This window comes from Rutidosis leptorrhynchoides, chromosome 6, assembly GCF_046630445.1.
Source record: "Rutidosis leptorrhynchoides isolate AG116_Rl617_1_P2 chromosome 6, CSIRO_AGI_Rlap_v1, whole genome shotgun sequence".
NCBI lineage: Eukaryota > Viridiplantae > Streptophyta > Magnoliopsida > Asterales > Asteraceae > Rutidosis > Rutidosis leptorrhynchoides.
Window position 1 is genome coordinate 313,926,882 of NC_092338.1, and position 11,813 is coordinate 313,938,694.

Below are 11,813 nucleotides of genomic sequence, written 5' to 3' on the forward strand. Positions count from 1 at the left end.
ATGCAGGTTTTATAAATGATTTACAAAATAGACACAAGTACGTGAAACTACATTCTATGGTTGAATTATCGAAATCGAATATGCCCCTTTTTATTAAGTCTGGTAATCTAAGAATTAGGGAACAGACACCCTAATTGACGCGTATCCTAAAGATAGATTTATTGGGCCTAACAAACCCCATCCAAAGTACCGGATGCTTTAGTACTTCGAAATTTATATCATATCCGAAGGGTGTCCCGGAATGATGGGGATATTCTTATATATGCATCTTGTTAATGTCGGTTACCAGGTGTTCACCATATGAATGATTTTTATCTCTATGTATGGGATGTGTATTGAAATATGAAATCTTGTGGTCTATTGTTACGATTTGATATATATAGGTTAAACCTATAACTCACCAACATTTTTGTTGACGTTTAAAGCATGTTTATTCTCAGGTGAATACTAAGAGCTTCCGCTGTTGCATACTAAAATAAGGACAAGATTTGGAGTCCATGTTTGTATGATATTGTGTAAAAACTGCATTCAAGAAACTGATTTCGATGTAACATATTTGTATTGTAAACCATTATGTAATGGTCGTGTGTAAACAGGATATTTTAGATTATCATTATTTGATAATCTACGTAAAGCTTTTTAAACCTTTATTTATGAAATAAAGGTTATGGTTTGTTTTAAAAATGAATGTAGTCTTTGAAAAATGTCTCATATAGAGGTCAAAACCTCGCAACGAAATCAATTAATATGGAACATTTTTAATCAATAAGAACGGGACATTTCACGATACCACCCAAGGGACTAGTGATGCATACTAGTGGCGTCTGCGTAGCTAACGGTTCATTCGCGAGAATCGTTCCCTTTGTATGATTGGTTAACCATGGTTATGTGATGTAGTGTAGCATATTATATTGTTCGCGTTATATGCTATTGTTGTGCTAGCTTGTGTTATCAGAGGTTTATCATTATACTTTGTGATGGTATGTGATAATGCTAAAAACGAACATATATTTCATAGCATTATTCCTCAAGAAAGACAAGCTTTTAGTTGCAATTGTTCTATTTACAAGTGATATTCGTTTAAATAATAAAAGGTGAAGACAAAAGACAGATTCGACGAATTGAAGACGCAAACGACCAAAAAGCTCAAAAGTACAAAATACAATCAAAGAGGTTCCAATTATTGATAAGAAACGTCTCGAAATTACAAGAGTACAAGATTCAAAACGCAAAGTACAAGATATTAAATTGTACGCAAGGACGTTCGAAATTCCGGAACCGGGACCAGAGTCAACTCTCAACGCTCGACACAACGGACTAAAAATTACAAGTCAACTATGCACATAAATATAATATAATATTTAAATAATTCTTATAATTATTTATATATTATATTAATATTTAAAACCGTCGGCAGACTAAGATCCAATTTGGAGTGAGCTGTAAAAGCAAACTCCGCGACTCGCGAAGTTTGAAGGCAAAAAGGGCCGCGAGTCGCGGAGTACCCCTGAACTCAATTCCCTATAAAGCCAACCGAATTCTGATCATTTTCATCATCCTTTTTCTTCTTCTCTCATAAAACGTATTATATATATATATTATAATTTTAATTTTAATTTTAATAATAAGGGTATGTTAGCGAATGTTGTAAGGGTGTAAGTCGAAATTCTGTCCGTGTAACGCTACGCTATTTTTAATCATTGTAAGTTATGTTCAACCTTTTTAATTTAATGTCTCGTAGCTAAGTTATTATTATGCTTATTTAATCCGAAGTAATCATGATGTTGGGCTAATTACTAAAATTGGGTAATTGGACTTTGTACCATAATTGGGGTTTGGACAAAAGAACGACACTTGTGGAAATTAGACTATGGGCTATTAATGGGCTTTATATTTGTTTAACTAAATGATAGTTTGTTAATGTTAATATAAAGATTTACAATTGGGCGTCCCTATAAATTACCATATACACTCGATCGGACACGATGGGCGGGGTATTTATATGTACGAATAATCGTTCATTTAACCGGACACGGGAATGGATTAATAGCCACTAGAATAATTAAAACAGGGGTGAAATTATGTACAAGGACACTTGGTATAATTGAAAACAAAATATTAAAACCTTGGGTTACACTCAGTCGACATCCTGGTGTAATTATTAAACAAAGTATTAAAATCTTGTTACAGTTTAAGTCCCCAATTAGTTGGAATATTTAACTTCGGGTATAAGGATAATTTGACGAGGACACTCGCACTTTATATTTATGACTGATGGACTGTTATGGACAAAAACCAGACGGACATATTAAATAATCCAGGACAAAGGACAATTAACCCATGGGCATAAAACTAAAATCAACACGTCAAACATCATGATTACGGAAGTTTAAATAAGCATAATTCTTTTATTTCATATTTAATTTCCTTTATTTTATATTTAATTGCACTTCTAATTATCGCATTTTTATTTATTGTTATTGTATTTAATTGCACTTTTAATTGTCGTACTTTTTAATTATCGCAAGTTTATTTTATCGCACTTTTATTATTCGCAATTTCATTATCGTTATTTACTTTACGCTTTAATTTAAGTCTTGTATTTATTTTTAATATTTTACATTTGGTTTTAACTGCGACTAAAGTTTTAAAATCGACAAACCGGTCATTAAACGGTAAAAACCCCCCTTTATAATAATAATATTACTTGTATATATATTTCTATTTTTATAAAAGTAAACTAATATAGCGTTAAGATTTGTTTAAAGATTTTCCCTGTGGAACGAACCGGACTTACTAAAAACTACACTACTGTACGATTAGGTACACTGCCTATAAGTGTTGTAGCAAGGTTTAAGTATATCCATTCTATAAATAAATAAATATATTGTGTAAAATTGTATCGTATTTAATAGTATTTCCTTGTAAAATTTAATAGTATTTTATATACACCTCGCGAAACATCAAGTTATTTTTGGCGCCGCTGCCGGGGAACAATCTAGCTTAAAAGCCGGAAGCGCAACGCTAATATAAAATTTTTTTTTTTTTTAGTTTACTTTTATTAAAATTCGTTTTTATAAAAATACGTTTTAAATATTCGAAAATATAAAAAGTACGTTTTTGTAAAATACGTTTTTATTAAAAAAAAATTTAGTTTACTTTTATTAAAATTTGAGTAATCTAGGGTTTGTGTTCTTGAGCAAAATTGGGGCTTTTTGATATAAACAGGTTATGGCCGATTTTTGTCATGAATTGTTGCTAAATTAAGTAGTGTAACATGTTTAGGTAGTTAAATGATCCAAACTTTGAGCCTAAACATGATTTTGAGAATTAAAGTGGACTTTTTCAAGTCTAAAATTCATGAACTTGATTTTTGAGAGATAATGCCATTTGAAACTTGTTTAATTGCTAGTGATGATTATTTTGACATGTTATTTGAGTTGAATGCTTATGAACTTGACGAACATTTTCGTATATGCTTATTTGAAAAAGTGTAGATTTAATGAAAATATGAAAATGAGCTTAAGTTTGATATAAATTGATCATGTCATTGTAATTATTTTGATTGATGATTTTGCTGACACTAATGCATATTTGGATGCACAAAAATTGTGTTTGATGTGTTTTGCAGACTGAAAGGGGTGAATCTTCATCCCAAGCTCGCAATGCTCCTGCTGAGAATGTGGAACAACAAGAGGTGGATAACTACTACAAGCAAGATATACCTCATCCAGTCATGACATTTTCTGATATGCACTTGGAAGATTTGCACCCGAACCTGAGATTTGACAGACTTTGTATAGATTATCCAAAATACTAAAGGGGTTTGCATACTCTTCATTCTAAAGTTGTTGAGGCACCTAGGGTCATAGAATGGGGACCATTAGAAGCTGTAGAATTAGCCGGGCCAATTAGGGAATTACTTGCACAGAGGTATGGTAATTCTACTTTTAATGACTGGGTACGTTTATTCACCATGCGTAGACCTGTATATAAAGTATGGTGTGAAGAATTGTTGTGTAGTATAGAATTAAATGATCGGGTAGCTAGTTTAACCGATCGATCTTTTATTAGATTTTTGTTAGGAGGTTCGATGCGCCACATGTCTTTACTAAACATGGCTCAGGCTTTACGTATATATACGCCTGAGGAGTTAGCATCTGCCGATTGTAGAGGGTTGATACTAAATGGTAGAAAGATAGATGAAAATTTTGATACACATGGTGTATGGAGTCAAATGACAAGCCATCACCAATTAAAAGGGGGAAATTACTCTTATTTGGATATAGATAGAGCTGAATTAAGAGTAATTCATAGGTTTTTAGCTAATTCGATTACACAAAGAGGTAAGAACAAGGAAAAGGTAAATGAACAGGATTTGTTTTACCATATGTGTATTCGAGACCCACAAAGCGCTGTAAGTATACCTTATTGTGTGGTTTATTATTTATCAGCTATGGTTAGGGGGATGAGACCGCATAGCATAATAGGAGGTGGTATTTTTATTACTTTGATTGCTGAATATCTCGGTGTGGATATAAGTCGGGAGGGATTATTAGTCGAAGAACCAGAACCCCGCGATACAATAGGTTTAAATGTATACCATGGTGCGAAAGTTTTGAAGAGGCGAAATAACGCCGCAGTACAATACCATGGTAGAAATCCACAGGTTGAGAGAAACCAACAGCAAGGTAATGTAGGAGGGGGAAATGAAATGCAAGAAATGCAAAGGTTTATAGCTGCACAGGAGTACGAAAATGCTAGACAAAGAGCATTTGAAGATTGGCAAGTTCATCAAAACCAAATCATAGCTTATTTCCAACATATAGGTAGAAACTATATTCCTACTCCAAAGCCCATATTCCCTCCCTGGTCTATAGAGATTCAACCACCGTATCCTACGTATAACCCAGCCGAAGCATTTTATAGCACCTATGATTATGCATGGAACCCCTATTGGTATCAGTATCATCCCTAGTATACTTAGTTTTATTTATTTTGTAATTTGTAATGTTGATACGTTTAATACTTATGTTAATATTGTAGTAGTTTTTATAATTTTCTAACTTTTATTCTTAGATTTTAATAATTTTTGAATGCGGGGTAATATACCAAACTTCAAAAATATGTATATATGTTTGCAGTTTATCTTATGTACACAACAGGGTAAAACAACGCATTTTCAAAGACTGGCATTAAGTTCAGCAAAAGCAACTAATTTTGACGACAAGATGCAAAATATATGTGAAATAACAACAAGACGGAATGAACAAATGATGTGCACCATTTATCATTCAGCAAACAAACGCCAATATATTTGGAAACTTTGGTAAAATTTAATCATTTTCACACAAATCACCCTCAATAATTTAAATTGTTACTGATTTCTTGCAAATGAGGGCATTGCAAGATCTTAAGTGTGGGAAGGGGTTAAATTCTTTCGGATTTTAAAATTTTTATCTTAAACAGTGGGTTACCATTAAAAATACTAGTAAAGCAGTAGTTGTATTAGAATCTAGTGCTCTCTGATAATAAAGAACATCCCTAGTCTTATATACTGACTACCCAATTCTAGTAAAAATTTTTCAAAATTTTCAATTAAATGAACTCAAAATCATGTTTCTACATATTTATGAACGATAAAACTAGGTTTTAACACCGAAATTATTGTTACCTCGGAAAGGACATAAATTGAGAAACAAACCAAAATGTTAAAATTCATTTAAAATGGAATAGAGAACAATAAAAAGGAAAATAAAAGCCAAGTGTGGAAAAATTCTCCAAGTTATTCAAAACATATATCACATATTTTTGTACAAATAACTGAAAATACTTTTGCTTTGGACTAAACTAAAAAGTTTTACCTGATTTACTGTAAGAAAGATGGATCTACACGATGAATCAATTCTATCATTAAAAGGAAGTAAAGTCTTCCGAAAAAGACACGCGCTTCTTGATTTAGGTCAAGAAGTTGTCGTCCAGACCAGCTGTAGGTTGACGAAAAATCTAGAAAAGTCATCTCTAAAATCAGCAGGAAATCCACGGACCTCAGCATTAAAGTGGTCAGATTTATCCTAACCATGAGAAGGATTTATCTCGTACAATGGGGGGGCACCATGCAAATTAGCTGGATAAGACTAATGAATCAGATCCCCAGAAAGGATAATCTCCTTAAAAGAATAAAAATCAGCTTTTAAGCCTGATATTACTCAATCCTAGAGATTGACCTTAAAGATTGAGAATTCAAACTCATGGAATTCAATGATATCTAAACTCGAGCTTGAACGAGAAAATATTTTGATCAAAATTACAAACCGATTTGTTTTCTGAAAACCCTATTTTCAATGCGTTCATTACCATTGAACGTAAAATCCTAGGAATTCACCTGGAATTCATTAGGTCACCTGAACTAAATCGGGTGTCAACCGTAAGAACGGTGGTTGCATAGTGGTCAAATACAGGACCTTGTGACAGACCGAAAAATCATAAGGGTGAGCTTTACTATTGCTCCTACCAAGGATAGTAATTGCGTCCGACACGTTATAGACCATAATTAAAAGCATGTCAGGGGACATTGCCTTAACAGTTGCTTGTTCAACGCTTTCCTTTACAACCGGACGGTAGTTTACCGAAAGGTAATATACGGGACAAGTAAACTGGACGTGTTGTTTTCAAAATACAAGGTTAGCAAGTGGGTGACACAAAACCGCAAGTTTTGAGCTAAAATTTTCAAATCTGAAACCCACCAAACCCACAAAAATATTTTGCAAACACCGGTAAAGGGTTATTCCGGAAAACTTATCTAGGGTAAAAACTAGATTTAATTTTCAAAAGATCAAATGTTTTCATAAAGATCCAATTTCCTTAATGGATCTAAATTTTTATAGTCATGTGGGACTGTAAACCATATCGTTACTACCATTGTTTATACCGCCGTATAGAAATCACTGATGTACAAAGTGTGAAGAATAAAGAAGTGATTCTAGTATTTCAAGACGATATTGCTTGAGGACAAGCAACGCTTAAGTGTGGGAATATTTGATAATGCTAAAAACGAACATATATTTCATAGCATTATTCCTCAAGAAAGACAAGCTTTTAGTTGCAATTGTTCTATTTACAAGTGATATTCGTTTAAATAATAAAAGGTGAAGACAAAAGACAGATTCGACGAATTGAAGACGCAAACGACCAAAAAGTTCAAAAGTACAAAATACAATCAAAGAGGTTCCAATTATTGATAAGAAACGTCTCGAAATTACAAGAGTACAAGATTCAAACGCAAAGTACAAGATATTAAATTGTACGCAAGGACGTTTGAAAATCCGGAACCGGGACCAGAGTCAACTCTCAACGCAACGGACTAAAAATTACAAGTCAACTATACACATAAATATAATATAATATTTAAATAATTCTTATAATTATTTATATATTATATTAATATTTAAAACCGTCGGTAGACTAAGATCCAATTTGGAGTGAGCTGTAAAAGCAAACTTCGCGACTCGCGGAGTTTGAAGGCAAAAAGGGCCGCGAGTCGCGGAGTACCCCTGAACTCAATTCCCTATAAAGCCAACCGAATTCTGATCATTTTCATCATCCTTTTTCTTCTTCTCTCATAAAACGTATTATATATATTATATATATATATTATAATTTTAATTTTAATTTTAATAATAAGGGTATGTTAGCGAATGTTGTAAGAGTGTAAGTCGAAATTATGTCCGTGTAACGCTACACTATTTTTAATCATTGTAAGTTATGTTCAACCTTTTTAATTTAATGTCTCGTAGCTAAGTTATTATTATGCTTATTTAATCCGAAGTAATCATGATGTTGGGCTAATTACTAAAATTGGGTAATTGGACTTTTTACCATAATTGGGGTTTGGACAAAAGAACGACACTTGTGGAAATTAGACTATGGGCTATTAATGGGCTTTATATTTGTTTAACTAAATGATAGTTTGTTAATGTTAATATAAAGATTTACAATTGGGCGTCCCTATAAATTACCATATACACTCGATCGGACACGATGGGCGGGGTATTTATATGTACGAATAATCGTTCATTTAACCGGACACGGGAATGGATTAATAGCCACTAGAATAATTAAAACAGGGGTGAAATTATGTACAAGGACACTTGGTATAATTGATAACAAAATATTAAAACCTTGGGTTACACTCAGTCGACATCCTGGTGTAATTATTAAACAAAGTATTAAAATCTTGTTACAGTTTAAGTCCCCAATTAGTTGGAATATTTAACTTCGGGTATAAGGATAATTTGACGAGGACACTCGCACTTTATATTTATGACTGATGGACTGTTATGGACAAAAACCAGACGGACATATTAAATAATCCAGGACAAAGGACAATTAACCCATGGGCATAAAACTAAAATCAACACGTCAAACATCATGATTACGGAAGTTTAAATAAGCATAATTCTTTTATTTCATATTTAATTTCCTTTATTTTATATTTAATTGCACTTCTAATTATCGCATTTTTATTTATTGTTATTGTATTTAATTGCACTTTTAATTGTCGTACATTTTAATTATCGCAAGTTTATTTTATCGCACTTTTATTATTCGCAATTTCATTATCGTTATTTACTTTACGCTTTAATTTAAGTCTTGTATTTATTTTTAATATTTTACATTTGGTTTTAACTGCGACTAAAGTTTTAAAATCGACAAACCGGTCATTAAACGGTAAAAACCCCCCTTTATAATAATAATATTACTTGTATATATATTTCTATTTTTATAAAAGTAAACTAATATAGCGTTAAGCTTTGTTTAAAGATTTTCCCTGTGGAACGAACCGGACTTACTAAAAACTACACTACTGTACGATTAGGTACACTGCCTATAAGTGTTGTAGCAAGGTTTAAGTATATCCATTCTATAAATAAATAAATATCTTGTGTAAAATTGTATCGTATTTAATAGTATTTCCTTGTAAAATTTAATAGTATTTTATATACACCTCGCGAAACATCAAGTTATTTTTGGCGCCGCTGCCGGGGAACAATCTAGCTTAAAAGCCGGAAGCGCAACGCTAATATAAAAAAAAAAAATTTTAGTTTACTTTTATTAAAATTCGTTTTTATAAAAATACGTTTTAAATATTCGAAAATATAAAAAGAAAAACAAAAATATAAGTATTTTTAAGATTTTGTTAAATATTTAAGTTTTATAAAGTTTCTTTATTTTTATATAAGTTTTATTTAAGTATTTTGTTTTTATTTAAAACATAAAAAAAACCGAAAAAAAAAATTTAATATATATAAATCTATTTTTAAGATATTTTTAAAAATTATAAAGTAGTTCTATTTTTATGTTAGTTTTTAAATATAAGTTTTTATTATATAAATATTTAGATTTTAAAACAGAAAAATATAAAATAAAAAAAATAAAAACGCGTCGAATTTTAAACAAGCTGTCATTTGAATTTCGGAACCCCGCGACTCGCGGAGTTTACTGCTTCGGGCACCGCAACTCGCGGAGCAGCCCTGACACACGTGACAGAACCCTAATTTCGCTTTAATTACGGATTTTATTATTATTATTATTAATAAACCCTAATTTATTATTATTATTATAATTAGTTTTACTTTTTATTTAATTTATATTTTAGTTAAATTAGTTTAATTAAATTGTAAAATTAATAGTTTTAATAATTAAATAATATAAAAATAATATTTTTATAAAAATTGTACTTTTTACAACTTTTTGTATATTTTATATTTTGTCCCTTTTTAATCGTTTTATCGTAATATTTGTATTTTTAGCTCATATTTAGTTTTAAACTTAGTTTTTGCCATAATTATTTTTATTTCTAGATTTTTAGGCTTTGCCGTAGAATTCCTTAAGTGTTTTTTTTTCTTTAGACTAAGATTTAAGTACTTTAGAATTTTGCGATGCCTTTTTAAGTTTTAGTTTCTTTTTAAGTTATTTCCATTTGGGATTTAGTTTTTCCTGTAAGCTTTAATATTTTTAGACGACCTTTACCTATGTATCAATTATCATTCCAATTAGTAATCTCAATTTGTGATTATAATTTTAAGTTAGTTGTAGTAATAAGGTTAGGTTAGTCAAGTGTTTTTAAGTGTTATAAGTTTCTTTTATTTTTCCGTCACCTTTTATTTTTCAACCATTTTTCTTTTTCGACCTTTTTCGACGAACTCTTTTTCTTTCTTATTTCTCGCTATTCTAGTTTTAGGACATAGATTGTTATTCTACTTCTTATCTAATTTTCTTAAAATTACAAAAATTTATTTTAAGTGGTTAAATTAATAGACATCAAAATTTTCTAGTTCGTAGTAATAGTTGGATTTGTACGTGGACCGGGTTATTGGAGCCAAACAGTCCTCAATTATATTGAGACCAAACGAATCCTGCCCCTCTGCTGCATCTTTTGGCTATTCGAAACGTGGGCAAAATCAGAAAAGTCTATTGATTGGATAATTTATTATAATTTTTCTTTCCTTTTAAAAACTAATAGGATATTCAGTGAATGCACCGAGCAAGACGTTCACCACCTTTTGTACGTTCACCACCTGTAACTAGATCAAGACATTTAGCAAATATTACCGCCGTTGATTTTTCTTTAGAATCGTCATCCAGTCGACCAAGTACTCCAGTTCAAATTTCCGATAATCCATTTTTTGAACCCGACCTCACAATTGAGAATCCAGAGAATATTCAGGAACGATTCGTAGATCCTGAACCATTAAATTTTCCTCCGGAACCACCAATCATTCAAACAGAGATTGTTGAGGAACAAACCATAAAATCAGAATCCTGTAGTGATTCCGATTCAACAAATTCAATTATGGAGAATCTGGAACCTTTAAGTATGGAAGACCGAATGAGAGCTAAACGCACTGGCCAAGGTCACGCAATTACTCATCCAGACATTAATGCGCCAGATTATGAAATCAAAGGACAAATTCTACACATGGTGACTAATCAATGCCAATTTAGTGGTGCACCGAAGGAAGATCCAAATGAACATCTACGTACCTTTAATAGGATCTGCACACTATTTAAAATCCGAGAAATGGAGGATGAACAGATATATCTCATGTTATTTCCCTGGACTTTAAAGGGAGAAGCCAAAGATTGGTTGGAATCATTACCTGAAGGGGCGATCGATACATGGGACGTATTAGTTGAAAAATTTCTTAAACAATTCTTTCCTGCATCTAAAGCCGTAAGACTTCAAGGAGAAATTGTTACGTTTACACAGAAGCCGAATGAAACTCTATATGAGGCATGGACAAGATTTGGAAAGTTGTTAAGAGGATGTCCGCAACATGGTTTAGACACCTGTCAAATAGTACAAATATTCTACCAAGGATGCGACATCACTACAAGAAAAGACATAGATATAGCAGCTGGTGGTTCTATTATGAAGAAAACCGAAACTGATGCTTACAAAATTATTGATAACACTACTTCCCACTCACATGAGTGGCACCAAGAAAAAGATATCGTTAGATCATCTAAAGCAGCTAGAGCCGATTCTAGCCATGACTTAGATTCTATTTCCGCAAAGATAGATGCTGTCGAGAGACGAATGGAAAAGATGACTAAAGATATTCACTCAATACGAATTAGTTGTGAGCAATGTGGAGGACCACATTTGACAAAAGATTGTCTCAGTATTGAATTAACAATGGAACAAAGAGAGAATATTTCATACATAAACCAAAGGCCTGGAAATAATTATCAGAATAATTATCAACCGCCAAGACCGAATTACAATCAAAACTAGAACTATAACCGAA

At 31.8% G+C, this 11,813-nt stretch overlaps 1 non-coding gene across 1 annotated transcript; it reads right to left on the reverse strand.

The window, feature by feature from the left end:
* Positions 1 to 11,239: 11,239 nt before the first annotated feature.
* Positions 11,240 to 11,346, reverse strand: LOC139856445 (small nucleolar RNA R71). The gene has a single exon (XR_011761927.1). It is a non-coding gene; the product is annotated as a small nucleolar RNA R71 (small nucleolar RNA).
* Positions 11,347 to 11,813: the final 467 nt, after the last annotated feature.